We start from the raw sequence: 13413 nt of genomic DNA on the forward strand, positions 1-13413 counted from the left end.
ATAGATAGATAGATAGATAGATAGATAGATAGATAGATAGATAGATAAATGAAAGCAAAAAGATAATGTTAATGAAATAGTTATAGATTTTTAAGTCAGGCTTTGGGACACAGGGGCTTTAAGTTCTCTGGTGGACTTTAAGAAATGCTTAAGTTTTATTGTCTGTGGTAATGGAAAAGGAGACAGAAGAAAAGAGAAAAGGATTACTATTTTATAGGACATCTCATTTTCCATCCATTCAAAGAACTCATCATGAATAAGCAACAAAGTAGTCCATTAGGTCTCTAGGGCACTAACTGAAATTATATATATATATATATATATATATATATATATATATATATATATATATATATATACACACACACACACACACACACACACACACACACACACACACACATATATATATATATATATATATATATATATATATATATATATATATATGATGGGGAGTATACTGTGAGTATTTAGATGGAAAATTTGAGAATGAATCAAAACTTAAAATGCTGGAAGTCAAGATTGCCTAAACAGAAATGGAGAATGTCTTTGATGAGCCAGCTACTCAAATGATTAAGAATCTTGGGTACTAACTTCTCTAACTTCTGACCTGGCCAGATGCCAAGTAAAATTGTCCAAATAAAATCTGAAAAAAAAAAAAAGAGCTTTAAGTGTGAAGTGAAAATAAAATTGGTACATGAAAAAACTTTTAGCTGTAAGAATTAAAAATGTAGTGACCACTCTTCATCCTGCTTACACTAAATGTACTTGAAGTACTATTTAACAAGAAAATGCAAGAGAAAATGTCAGCATCTTCAGAAAGAAAATCGTTTCTCTTGTTATCCTTGTGGAGCTCTTCTCCTCTCCAAGTCTTTCCTGAGACTGATTCTCCAACCAAGGACCATTCATGGATATAACCTAGAACCTCTGCTCAGATGTAGCCATGGCAGCTCAATATCAAAATGGGTACCCTAGTAAGGGGAACAGGGACTGTCTCTGATATGAACTCAGTGGCTAGTTCCTTGACCACCTTCCCTGAATAGGGAGCAGCCTTGCCAGTCAAGAGAAGAGGACAATGCTGCCAGCTTTGATGAGACCAGATAAGCTAGGGTCAGATGGAAGGGGAGGAGGACCTCCCCTATCAGTAGACTTGGAGAGGGGAATAAGAAGAGACGAGAGAGGGAGGGTGGGAATGGAAGGGGAGGACGGAGGAGGCTACAGCTAGGATACAAAGTGAATAAGCTTTAATTAATATAAAAAATAAAAATTTAAGAAAAGAAAATAGCTTATGCTTTTTAGAGACAAGGTCTTATATATCCCATGCTGCTGTTGAAGTAGGTCATTGAGGGTGACCTGGATCTCCTGATCCTCCTCCCTCCACTGCCCAAGTGATGAGATTTCAGGTGTAACTCATCATGCCTTGTTGTACGGGGGTGGGGTGGAGTGGGAAAGTGACAAATTCAGTATCTATTGATGATTAAAGCTGTCACTTTCGAGGAGATTTTCATTTACTGAAAGGTGAGCAAAGCTATGGAAACAGTAATCAGATCTGTGCAGATATGGTCTCTAAGAACTCAGAGGGAGAAATGAAGGTGAAACTGGTTCATGACACAGCACAGGTGAAGATGGAGCGTTCAGTACTACACAAACATTAGCCTGCAGGAAGCTACACCTAAACCATCACTTACATAGTGGGGCTGTTTTAATAATTTGTCAGTGTTTGTCTGTTAGTAGTAAAAGCAGTATTATACTAGCTCAAAACGTTAATCTCAGGGACTATTCCGCAAGCGAAAGGAGTCTGTGAATACTTTCAACAGTGCAGGCTCATTTCCTCTATAATTCAGAAACTGGTCTAGAAAACACTTTTAATTTAAAAATTATATTAACAGGCATTCTTCTTTCATCTGCACTGAGCTGATAAATCTACTTTCATTAATCTAAATACCATTAGTCATTATTTAACTTATATTATCAATTATACAGATTAAAATTAAGGTAACATTGCCTATTATGTGTATGTATGGTCTCTTGTTCCTTTTTTCTCTACCATTCACACACACGTCATAAATTAATGAACAGAAAACATAACCGTTAATTGACTCTAAATCATGTGAATATGCAGATTCTTAATATTGTTTATAGTGATCTTACATGCCTTCTGTGGATAAAGGATGATTCTACTGGTTATACTGTATTTGGTGATACCAAAATTATCCTAAGGGCCATCTATGATGTATGTTCATTGCGAGACATAAACAAAGATATCTCTTCACACAAGCTAGGGCGTTGTGTGGATTCTCAGTCACACAGCAGAGCCTAAAATTTTAACTAGCTAGTTGAGAATATACTACAAAACAGTAGTATCTTTTTAAAAATAATTTATTTTTTATTGATTACATGTTGTTCACTATGTATCCCAGCTCTAGCCCACTCCCTCACCCCCTACCAAACCCCACCCTCCCTCTCTCAGATCCTCCTATGCCCCTCCCCAAGTCTACTGATAGAGGAGGTTCTCCTCCCCTTCCATCTGACCCTAGTCTATCAGGTCTCATCAGGAGTGGCTGCATTGCTGTCCTCTGTGGCCTGGTAAGGCTGCTCCCCCTTCAGAGGGAGATGATAAAAGAGCCAGTCACTCAGTTCATGTCAGAGACAGTCCCTTTTCCCATTACTAGGGAACCCACTGGATACTGAGCTGCCATAGACTATATCTGAGCAGGGGTTCTAGACTATGTCCATGAATGGTCCTTGGTTGGAGTATCAGTTTCAGAAATGACCCCTTTGGACAGAATTTTTGGTTCTGTTGCTCTCCTTGTGGAACTCCTGACCTCTCCAGGTCTTTCTATCTCCCCCTTATTTCATAAGAGTCTTTCAGAGGCCCTCTGTGGCAGGCTCCTGTCCTGTTTTCTGTTTTCTCCATCTTCCAATGTCTGTCCATTTGCCTTTCTGAGTGAGGATTGATCATCTTACCCAGGGTCCTCCTTCTTGCTTAGCTTCATTAAGTGAACAGATTTTAGTATGTGTGTCCTATGTTATATGTCTAATATCCAGTTATAAGTGAGTTTACACCATGTTTCTGGGATACCTCACTCAGGATAATATTTTCTCGTTTCAATCATTTGTCTATAAATTTCATGATTTCTTTGTTTTTAATTGCTGAGCAGTATTCCATTGCATAAATGTACCACAATTTCTGTATCCATTCCTCAGTTGAAGGGGATCTGGTTTGTTTCCGAATTCTGTCTATTACAAATAAAGCTGCTATGAATATGGCTGAGAAAAAATGTCCTTTTTTTTTACTTGTGCATATTTTGGATACATGCCTAGGAGTGGTATAGCTGGATCTTGAGAAAGCACTATTCCTAATAATCTGAGAAAGCACCAGATTGATTTCCAAAGTGGTTGTACAAGTTTACATTCCCATCAGCAGTGGAGGAGGGCTCCCCTTTCTCCACATCTGCTCCAGCAAGTATTGTCAGTTGAGTTTTTGATCTTAGCCATTCTAATGGGTATAAGGTGAAATCTCAGGGTCTTTTTGATTTGCAGTTCCCTGATGACTAAGGACATTGAGCATTTCTTTAAGTATTTCTCTGCCATTTGATATTCTTCTATTGAGAACTCCCTGTTTAGCTCTGTACCCCATTTTTAATTGCATACTTGATTTGTTGCTTTTTAAGTTCTGTAGTTCTTTATTTATTCTAGATATTAGCCCTCTGTCAGATATAAGGTTGGTGACAATCCCTTCCCAGTCTGTGGGCTGTCATTTTGTTCTGACGACAGTGTCATTTGCTTTACAGAAGCTTTTCGGTTTCATGAGGTCCCATTTATTGATTGTTGATTTTAGAGCCTGTACTGTCAGACCTATCTCTCTTATGAACATTGATGCAAAAATACTTGCAAACTGAATCCAAGAACACATAAAATATATCATCCACCATGACCAAGTAGGCTTCATCCCACACATGAAGGGGTGGTTCAATATATGGAAATCCATCAATGTAATCCACCATATAAACAAACTGAATGGGGAAAAACTATATGACCATCACCTTAGATGTCCAAAAACATTTAACAAAATTCAACACCCACTAATGTTTAAAGTCTTGGAGAGATCAGGGATACAAGGCACATACCTAAACATAGTAAAGGTATGTTTTAAACATATATATATATATATATATATATATATATATATATATATATATATAAACATATAGCAAGCCTATAGCCAACATCAAACTCAATGGAGAGAAACTTAAATCAATCCCACTGCCCACTCTCTCTGTATCTCTTCAACATAGTTCTTGAAGTCCTAGCTAGAACAATAAAACAACTAAAGGGATATCAAAGGGGTACAAATTGAAAAGGAAGAAATCAAAGTATCACTATTCGCAGATGATATGACCTCAAAAATTCATCCAGAGAACTTTCTTTCAGCTGAAAAATACCTTCAGCAAAGTGGCTGGATACAAAATTAACTCAAAAAAAAATCAGTAGCCTTCCTTTATATGAAAGACAAAAGGGGTGGGAAAGAAATTAGGGAAACAACACCCTTTACAATAGCCACTAACAACATAAAGTATCTTGGTGTGATTCTAACCAAGCAAGTGAAAGACCTGTTTGAAAAAAAGTTCAAGTCTCTGTAGAAAGAAATTGAAGAAGTTATCAGAAGACAGCAAGATCTTCCATTCTCATGGATCTATAGGATTAATATAGTGAAAATGGCCATCCCTCTAAAAGAAATCTACAGATTCAATGCTATTCCCATCAAAATACCAATACCATTCTTTACAGACCATGAAAGAACATTTCTCAATTTCATATGGAAAAACAAAATAACCCAGAAATGCTAAAACAATCCTGTACAACAGATCGTCCGCATGTCTGATCTCAAGCTGTACTACAGAGCAATAGTAATAAAAACTGCATGGTACTGGTATAGAAACAGAATGGTGGGTCTATGGAATCGAATAGAACACGTAGAAATTAACCTACACACCTACAGATACTTGATTTTTAACAAAGAAGCTAAACCCATACAATGGAAAAAAGACAGCAGCATCTTCAACAAATGGTGCTGGTCTAACTGGATGTCTACATGCAGAAAAATGCAAATAGATTCATATCACCCTGTACAAAACTAATGTCCAAGTGGATCAAAAACCTCAACGTAAAACAAGACAGACTAAACCTGTTAGAAGACAAACTGGGGAAGAGCCTTGAACTCATTGACACAGGAGACAATTACCTGAACAGAATACCAACAGCACAGTAGTATCTTTATAAGGTGCAAAAGCTACTCTTTGGAATGCCATAACTGTACAATACCATGAGAAGGCCTTTTTCCAAATAATCAGGCTTGTAAAAAAATGATTCAAAGACCAGTTCCTGTTATGTTTATGCCCAGACTCTTAAATTAGTGATAATTAATAAGCCAAATGTGCTGCTTAGGAAATATATGATTTCTAATCAAATTGATGCTGAATCTTATTATTTACAAAGAGATACAGTTAGAATTGTATTTTCTGTAAATCTTTAATTAATTTTATATTTTACGGAAGAAAATTTAATTTAATCTTTGAAAACAATTTTATACCACCTGATAAATCTTAGTTCATATAAATGAATAACCACAAGTAAATACACATGTACATGTAAATAAATAATTTTAACAAAAAGTATTTTAAGTTTCCAAATGCTTCTACTCAAATAATACCATTCATTATTTAATCCTTCTATTGCACTAATGCTAATAATTACTTACACTTATTATTTAGGACTATGTTAATTCACTAGAAGAGAAATATTTTTGGTGTTCAAAGAACTTATTGTCTATGTTTCTTGCCTCTTTATGAGATATATCTTAACATACTGACATCATGTCTACTGATGTTATGTTATGCTGAGTGCACAATAACAAAAATGCACTGAGTGATTTTCTTTCAAAACAGAACTTGCCTTAACCTTCAACAGGTGCATTTAGCTCACCACATTCAACAACGACTCCTTCTGGATCAGAACTTTGTATGGGTTGAAACCATACTTTGCTCAACCACATGTACAGTAAATAAAGTCTTGCGATTTGACTCCAAAGATCTTATTTGGGGTGGTTGAAATATTATCAGCAATGCATTGCAGCTGGATGTGTGGCTCATGCCCTTAAACCCGTTTTTAGGGACGTAAAAGGAGAACGATCATATATTCATTACGATTCTGTGCTACAAAGAGAGGTTAAAGCTGTTATGGGTTGTATAAAATAATATTAAAAACAAAAGAAAGAAAAGAAAAAAGTAAACAAAAATAAAGAATTAGAAAAATAACCCTACAATATGAATATTTTCTCCCCATGAGTCCTTTTCATTGTATCCAGTCTTGTTTCTCCATTGGCTGTGAAAAGAGGATTCATTGATGAGGGGTGAAAGCTGTACTTAACCTGTGGATATAATGGTAAAATTTATAATGAAGTAAAGAATTGTGCTGGTCTAGCAAAGACACAGTGTAGATAGTTTCCTAAGGTCCATGACCTCACTAGCTTCAGGAAACTGGCTAGATTTCCAACATCAATCATAATTTCTCATTTTTTAGACCACTTAGCCCAAGGAACATTGGATCAAGGAACTTTGGCTCAAGGAACATTGCGGAAGAGAAGAAGAAAGTAGCTTTAAGAGCGAAGTCTGCTGGAACACAGTCTCTCCTAGAAAGTAACAAGACCAGGCAAAGGCAAGATCAAAAGATATGTTAACATGCGACTGGAAAATCCCCTGAGGTCCAATTCTAGACAAAGAACTACAAATGACTGATTACTGCTGAGAGAAGGAGAATTAGTATCTCTCAGGGAAGAACCCCTTATAAGCCTTATCAGTCGTGTATTGCAGAGTGGTGAGCCCTGAAGCAATTTACACAGAAACAAACAAAAACTGCCTCAGATAGTTTTACTGCCAATCAGAGAGCATGTATAGGATGCACCTCTGCATATATATGAAAGTTGTGGAGCTGGGACTTCATATGAGTCTCCTAACAAGGGGAGCAGGGGCTGCCTCTGATCCTGTTGCTTGCCTTGGATCCCTTTCTCCTAACTGGGCTGCCTTGTCTAGCCTCAACAGGGGCTAGACAAGATGAGCCTCATCTTATGTCAACTTGTTATGCCAAGGCTGGTTGATGTCTATGAGAGGTCTCACCTTGTCTGAGGAAAAAGGGAGAAAGGATGGGTGGTGGGAAGGGCAGAGGTGAGAGGGAGGGACTGGAGAAAAGAAATGAGGGAGAGCTCTGATAGATAGGTAAAGTAAATAAATAACATAATTTTATAAAAAAGGGAAAAAAGAAAAGAAGCTTACCACACGGAAACAAATAAATAAAATTAGTATATTTAAAAAATAAATTAATTAAAAATAACCTACGATTCAGCACGAGCTGTGGCTGTTCAGCTGTCCTGTCGCTTCCATTCCTTTCATACTTGCCTCCCAGTTAGGTTTTTCAATGGTTTATTTTGCTTCCACTTTCTTTCATTTCAGATCATGATCATTCCAACAAAACTCTAGCTTTCAAACTGTGCATTTGCATCTACATTCAATTAAGTTCTGAACAACTGAACATGCCTGTCTAATTGTGTGGCAGCTGCGTTCAGAGACAGATTTCTCTCTGATATGTAGACCCGGATCAGGCAGGAGAGGAGACACCCAAGAGTCTCAGACACAGATGCTTCTATTGTTAAATCAGTCCCTCCTTGATTTGGGAGGAATTTTCAGAGGAGGGGCCATTCTGCACTTCTCAGTAAATAAAGGTTTTTAAAACTTGAACAGTGCATACAAGGACAATTCAACTGGCTGGTTACCATTAGGCTGCATCAGAGCCCTCAGTGGGATAATGAAAAAACTGAAGGCAATTAAGAAACAATGAAAATTAAGTATGAAGGGCACAGGAACATTTTGATTGATAACAAACAGAGCTTGAGCAAGATAATTGGATGTTAAACTCAAGAATTAATGGAGTTATAAAGCTTCAGAGATATCAGCGGAGAAGATCTGTTAATGCCGTTAGATAAAAATGTATGTAAGGTTACTACAAAGCTTTAGAGTACCTGAGCTCATTTGGCTCCAGAAGCTTGTTCTAGAGGATGAGCAACCTGCCCTAAAGGGACAGGATCTTGGGCTAGAGGGATAGATAGAGCCTTTTCATTAAGAGGAACATCAAGTTAAGCTTTTCTGTTTTTAACATGGATTGCTCTCCTGTGAGAGAACTTAGCAAATTCTACCTAAGCTTGTATACTAAATTTGTGTGTCCTCATATTCCTTGAAAATGTTATTTTTGGTTATTCCTGCAGGCTTTTCACAGAAGCTAATTATTCTGTCATTACCAATTCACCACTGACTTCTCAAACAGACTCAGATGAAGAGTGTTGGTAACATCTGTCAATCCACCAGGAGCCAAGGAAAACTATTCCGAATACTCCATGTGTTTTGTACTTCACTATTGAAGTTCCTCCTGTTGTTTTCAATGCCTGAAACCACTGCTTTAACTTAAATCTAACAGCTCTAAAGGTTCATTTTCTTTACATACATTTTCCCCATTTCTGAAAACATGACTGACTTTGGTAAATAACCTTTATGACTTGGCTAGCAAATGTTGACACTTAGAAATTGACTTTGATCACATCTTCAGCTCATTAGAAAAAATGAGAAGAAATTATACTGTGACAACATTCCTTTAAAATTTATTGTTTTTTTTAAAAAAATCTGTGAATTTCAAATGTTGTGGTAAATATTTATTAACAAATCCATATTGTATGGTTATATAATTATTAGATGCTTTAATGTATAATTGGTTTACAAATAATTCATATTTGATTGTCCTATGATCACATGAAGTTAAAGTCCATTTTAACTGTGTTTTGACATGAAAGGATGCATTGGTAATAAATACACATGTTGTTTTATAAGAGGATGTAACTAACAGTCTTGGAAAGTTGTACGATGATACACCTCGATGCTTTTCTTAAGTATCAGTGTGAAGCACAAAAGAGACCAAATGTGATCACAGAAACAGCAAACAATGTAATTGGCTGTTTTTAATAAATTTTGCTTACTGTCACTGAAATTTGAATTCAATATAATTTGCATGCTCTTAAAATTATCTTATACTCAATAAACATTAAACTGGCAAAAAAACATGTAACTTGCAGTTAACACACAAACAAAAAGCATCCATCTTCATTTTAGAAACAAGCAAGAAAGAAAAAAAAAAGTTTACAAGCCCTTATGATAAAAAACAAATAACAAAACAAACATGAAAAAAGTTTTCAAAGAAAAACTACAGCTGGGAAAACTTTAAAACAACAATAGGAAAAATAGTGAAAAGTCAATAAACAAAAATAATGAGTCAAGTTGGAAGGAGAGCTTGGTTGATAAGCAGCTTACTGTGCAACTGTGAAAACCAGTGTTAGTTTCCAGAAGCACCTATGTGAAAAAGCCTACAGTGAGAAACCACATCTCCAACGTCAGGACAGGCGGTGGGGGCCAATAACAGGAATATATCTGAGCCTTATGGGCCACTCAGTAATGCCAAACCACTGAGCTCTAGTTTCAGTGTCAGACTTGTGAAAAAAAGGGGGGAGTCATCGAGAAAGACACCCGACTTACATCCCTAGCCTCCACAAATATGTACATGCACATGAAAACACACACACACAAACACACACACACACACACACACACACACACGTAATTTGGAGAGGTCGAATACTTAGACAGTCAGTGTTTGTTAAATGGATAATAAACCATGAGTCGAGTAAATGGACCAAACTAATGCTAGACAATATTCATCGTAGTTTATTTTTCTTAGTTTTCTAATATTTTCTTAGTTTTCCAAGAGTCCCAGTACATATTTACTAAGATAGAATAAACACTTAATAGTAGTTACTAGAGAAATTTTTAAAGGCAAAAGGTAATCTAAATCTTACAACGACAAAATGTCCAACTATAATAGAATTGTTGGGGTCCAGAATACACTGAAAGAACAAGCTGAGACTTGAGCAGCATGCAAGCAACAAAGGACATTTATTCTGCAGAAGTCCAGCATGCTGGCGTCACCACCTTTACAACTGGGCAGTGACCGCAAGGGGGGCTCAAAGGCCCCTTTTAAAGCTGGAAAGGGGAATTCCTATTATGCCTATGTAACCCCCATCAGGACCGGTAGGTGCCTAAGGAGGCTACATGACTTAGGTCAAGACTTAGGTGCTTTTCAAACCAGTAGTTAAGAAACCTTTGATAGACTAAGATCAGAAAGAAGGAGAGGAGGACCTCCCCTATCAGTGGACTTGGGGAAGGGCATGCATGCAGAAAGGGGGGGAGGGTGGGACCAGGAGGGGAGGAGGGAGGGGTTTATGAGGGGATACAAAAGGAATAAAGTGTAATTAATAAAAGTTAAATAAAAAATTTAAAAAAATAGAAAAGAGAGAGAGAGAAAAAATAAAAAAGAAACCTTATCTTCCCCAGGCCAGATGTCTCATATAGTTCTGATTGCTTGCCCTTTTTCTGTGATTTTTTTCCTGTAACCCTTAGACCTGTTCTATCTAGGAAGAAAATGAAGCCTGTCATGAAGTTGGTTAGGCTTATTTAGCCAGGTTCCCCCGGAATCAAGAACTTTAAAGAAAATAAATGTATTTATTTAGAAATTGTTGAAATTTACAATGCTATAATTCTTTACAGGAGCAAAATAGAAAATATAGGAAGTCAACACATTACACTTGGAGGAGAAATTTTCCAACAAGAATATCTGTTGGGCTTGTTATAATATGCACAGTTTTTAATGATTTAAGTGTTGGTTTGCATTTTGTAAGTCATCATGACATGACATGGAAACGTTGCTCTGTATATTTTTTAATTGGAGAAAAATAAACTCGTATATTTTCTACAACATGAAATAATTGAATAATGCATGAAAATAGAAAAGAGAAGACAACAAAGACTGAACAGAATATACAAGCCACATAAAACTAGGAGGAACTTATTGAAAAGTATTTAGAATATTTAAATATTTTAACATGCTTTGCTATGGGACAGTGAGATATTTGGGAACATTAAAATTTACTCTTCTCAGTAATCCATAACTCCTTGAAATCCCCAGACAGGGTCTCAGTGCTGTCACACAAAACAAGCTAAGTTTCTCATCCTGGCAGAGGCACAAAGAAGTAGTTCAAAGAGAAGTATGTCTCACCACAGATCACTGGATCACTGTTTAATGTATCATGCTGAGGTACTTGAGGTTGCAAAGACCAAGGAACACCAGCCCACCTTTAACAAACATGAACAGTTTCCTCTTCCCGATTTAGCCATCAGGAGATATTGTAGCTCTTTTGAGAGATGGGAAAATATTGATAGAGAAACCACCCATTAGTGACACAGGAATTCTCACAGGCACACTTCACATAAGGTCTTTATGATACAGCCATCAGAATTAGCTTAACAGATATTAGACAGTATGTTACAGATATTCGTTATGGCCTTGCAAAAGAACAAATGGAAAAACAATCATGCTAATAACAGTTTTTTTTAAATTATATTGTATTGATTTTTTTTAAATTCCATATGAATGTTAGAAGAAATAAATAAAATTTCCAAAGTAAACTATCATTTTAAATTCGTGATAGTAGAAGAAATCCATTATAAAGTAATAAAATAGCAACATTTAAATTACAGATAGGTAGGTGGCACTGTAGGTCTATTTTACTTCTCTTCTGTCTCCATATGAAGACTCTTTTCTCCTAACTTCCTAATGGTATATGTGAAATTGAAGATAACTTTTTCCAGTATCTTGACAAAAAACATTATAGTCTTCAATAATTGTATTCTGTTTATTCTTAAACAAAGAAAAAGTAGTTGTTAATTTAAGTTTCCAATACAAGTATGTATGTGTGTGTGTGTGTGTGTGTAATATAAAAGAAAAGAAAAAATTAAATTACATTTCCTGAAAATGTATTCGTAGCTAATAGTTTAAGAACCATGAGCTACTTTTCTTAATTGCGTTATGCATTTGTTGCTCCACACTCTCTGTGCTTCTGAACCTCGTGTGGAGTTCCTGGTCACTGATGGGATTAGCTCCCCTTTAGTCTTAAGCTATGGGCTTCCCTCAAGCATCTTGACATATGCACCTCCTGAAAGAGCATTTCTCTTTCAACATTAGAGATTTCTTACCCCAAACAGGGAGATGATTAGGTTAAATTAATTGTTGACTTTTCATTTGCAATTGTAGCCAGAAAATGAATGGCTGCTTTTAATCTTTCCATCTGGTTGGGCTTTTCCAATCTGGAATGCTCTCTTAATAAATAGTCTCAATTTCTACCACTTTCTATAAGTCTCTCTCTGGTTCAGTCCTTTGTTCAATGGTACAGAACCTGGAAATCTCAGTGGGTGACCTCCAGACCCGGATCCATACCTACAACATTTTTATTGATCATGGAAAAGACACAGCTTCACTCTCATTGTGTTTTATTTATTTAAAACGCATTACCAGATTGAGCCCCTGTACACCTAAATGGTTGGGATATGCTAGGCCACAGAGGAGGACTTTGCAGCCAGTCCTGAAGATACCTGATAAAACAGGGTCAGATGAAAGGGGAGGAGGTCCTCCCAAATCAGTGGACTTGGAAAGGGGCAGAGAAGATATCAGGGAAGGAGGGAAGGTTTGGGAGGGAATAAAGGAGCAGGGAAACAGTTGGGATACAGAGTTAATAAAATGTAACTAATAATAATAAAAAAATTACACATTAGAAACCAAAGGCTCTGAAAACCACCTTTGAAAACTTCTTACCAATCTGCTTTTGTGGGTAGATGAGAAAACACTTAAATAGTGCCAGCAGGAAAATGAGGCTCTCAACATTACAAACACAGGTAACAAAGTTTTGCAGCTGCCTGAGAATTTGGGTCAAGTGCCAAGCCTCACACTGGAATTCACTTCAGCCATTTCCTTGATGCGTCTATGTCCCGCATTTAATAGTGATCCTAACTAATTCCTGACAACACTTTTGACGCATGGAGATCATGAGATAGTAATGGAATATTTGTAAGTCTTTTAAAGTGTGATAATGTTTCTTTGGCAGAATAATGGTATAGGTTTCTTGCCAAGGCCCACAGGGACCTGTCTACCTCAGATTCTTGGCCACTTTAATAGTGTCATGTACGGTTTCAGACTCATGGTTTTCCCTCCAACAAAATTGGAGTTGGCTGCTTTTATTACATTTGTAGCATGATTGCAGTCACTGTTGTAAGTAGCAGGATTTATAGTTGGGCCATAATGATAATTACTCTTCTCTCTGGTAGCAAGCAGTCTAATTTTCAGCTTCTAGTAATGGGTCAAAACGACAGCAAAATAAATAGATAGATAGATAGATAGATAGATAGATAGATAGATAGATAGATA

The sequence above is a fragment of the Psammomys obesus genome, unplaced genomic scaffold (assembly GCF_907164565.1).
Source record: "Psammomys obesus unplaced genomic scaffold, mPsaObe1.curated_primary_1811, whole genome shotgun sequence".
Taxonomy (NCBI): domain Eukaryota; kingdom Metazoa; phylum Chordata; class Mammalia; order Rodentia; family Muridae; genus Psammomys; species Psammomys obesus.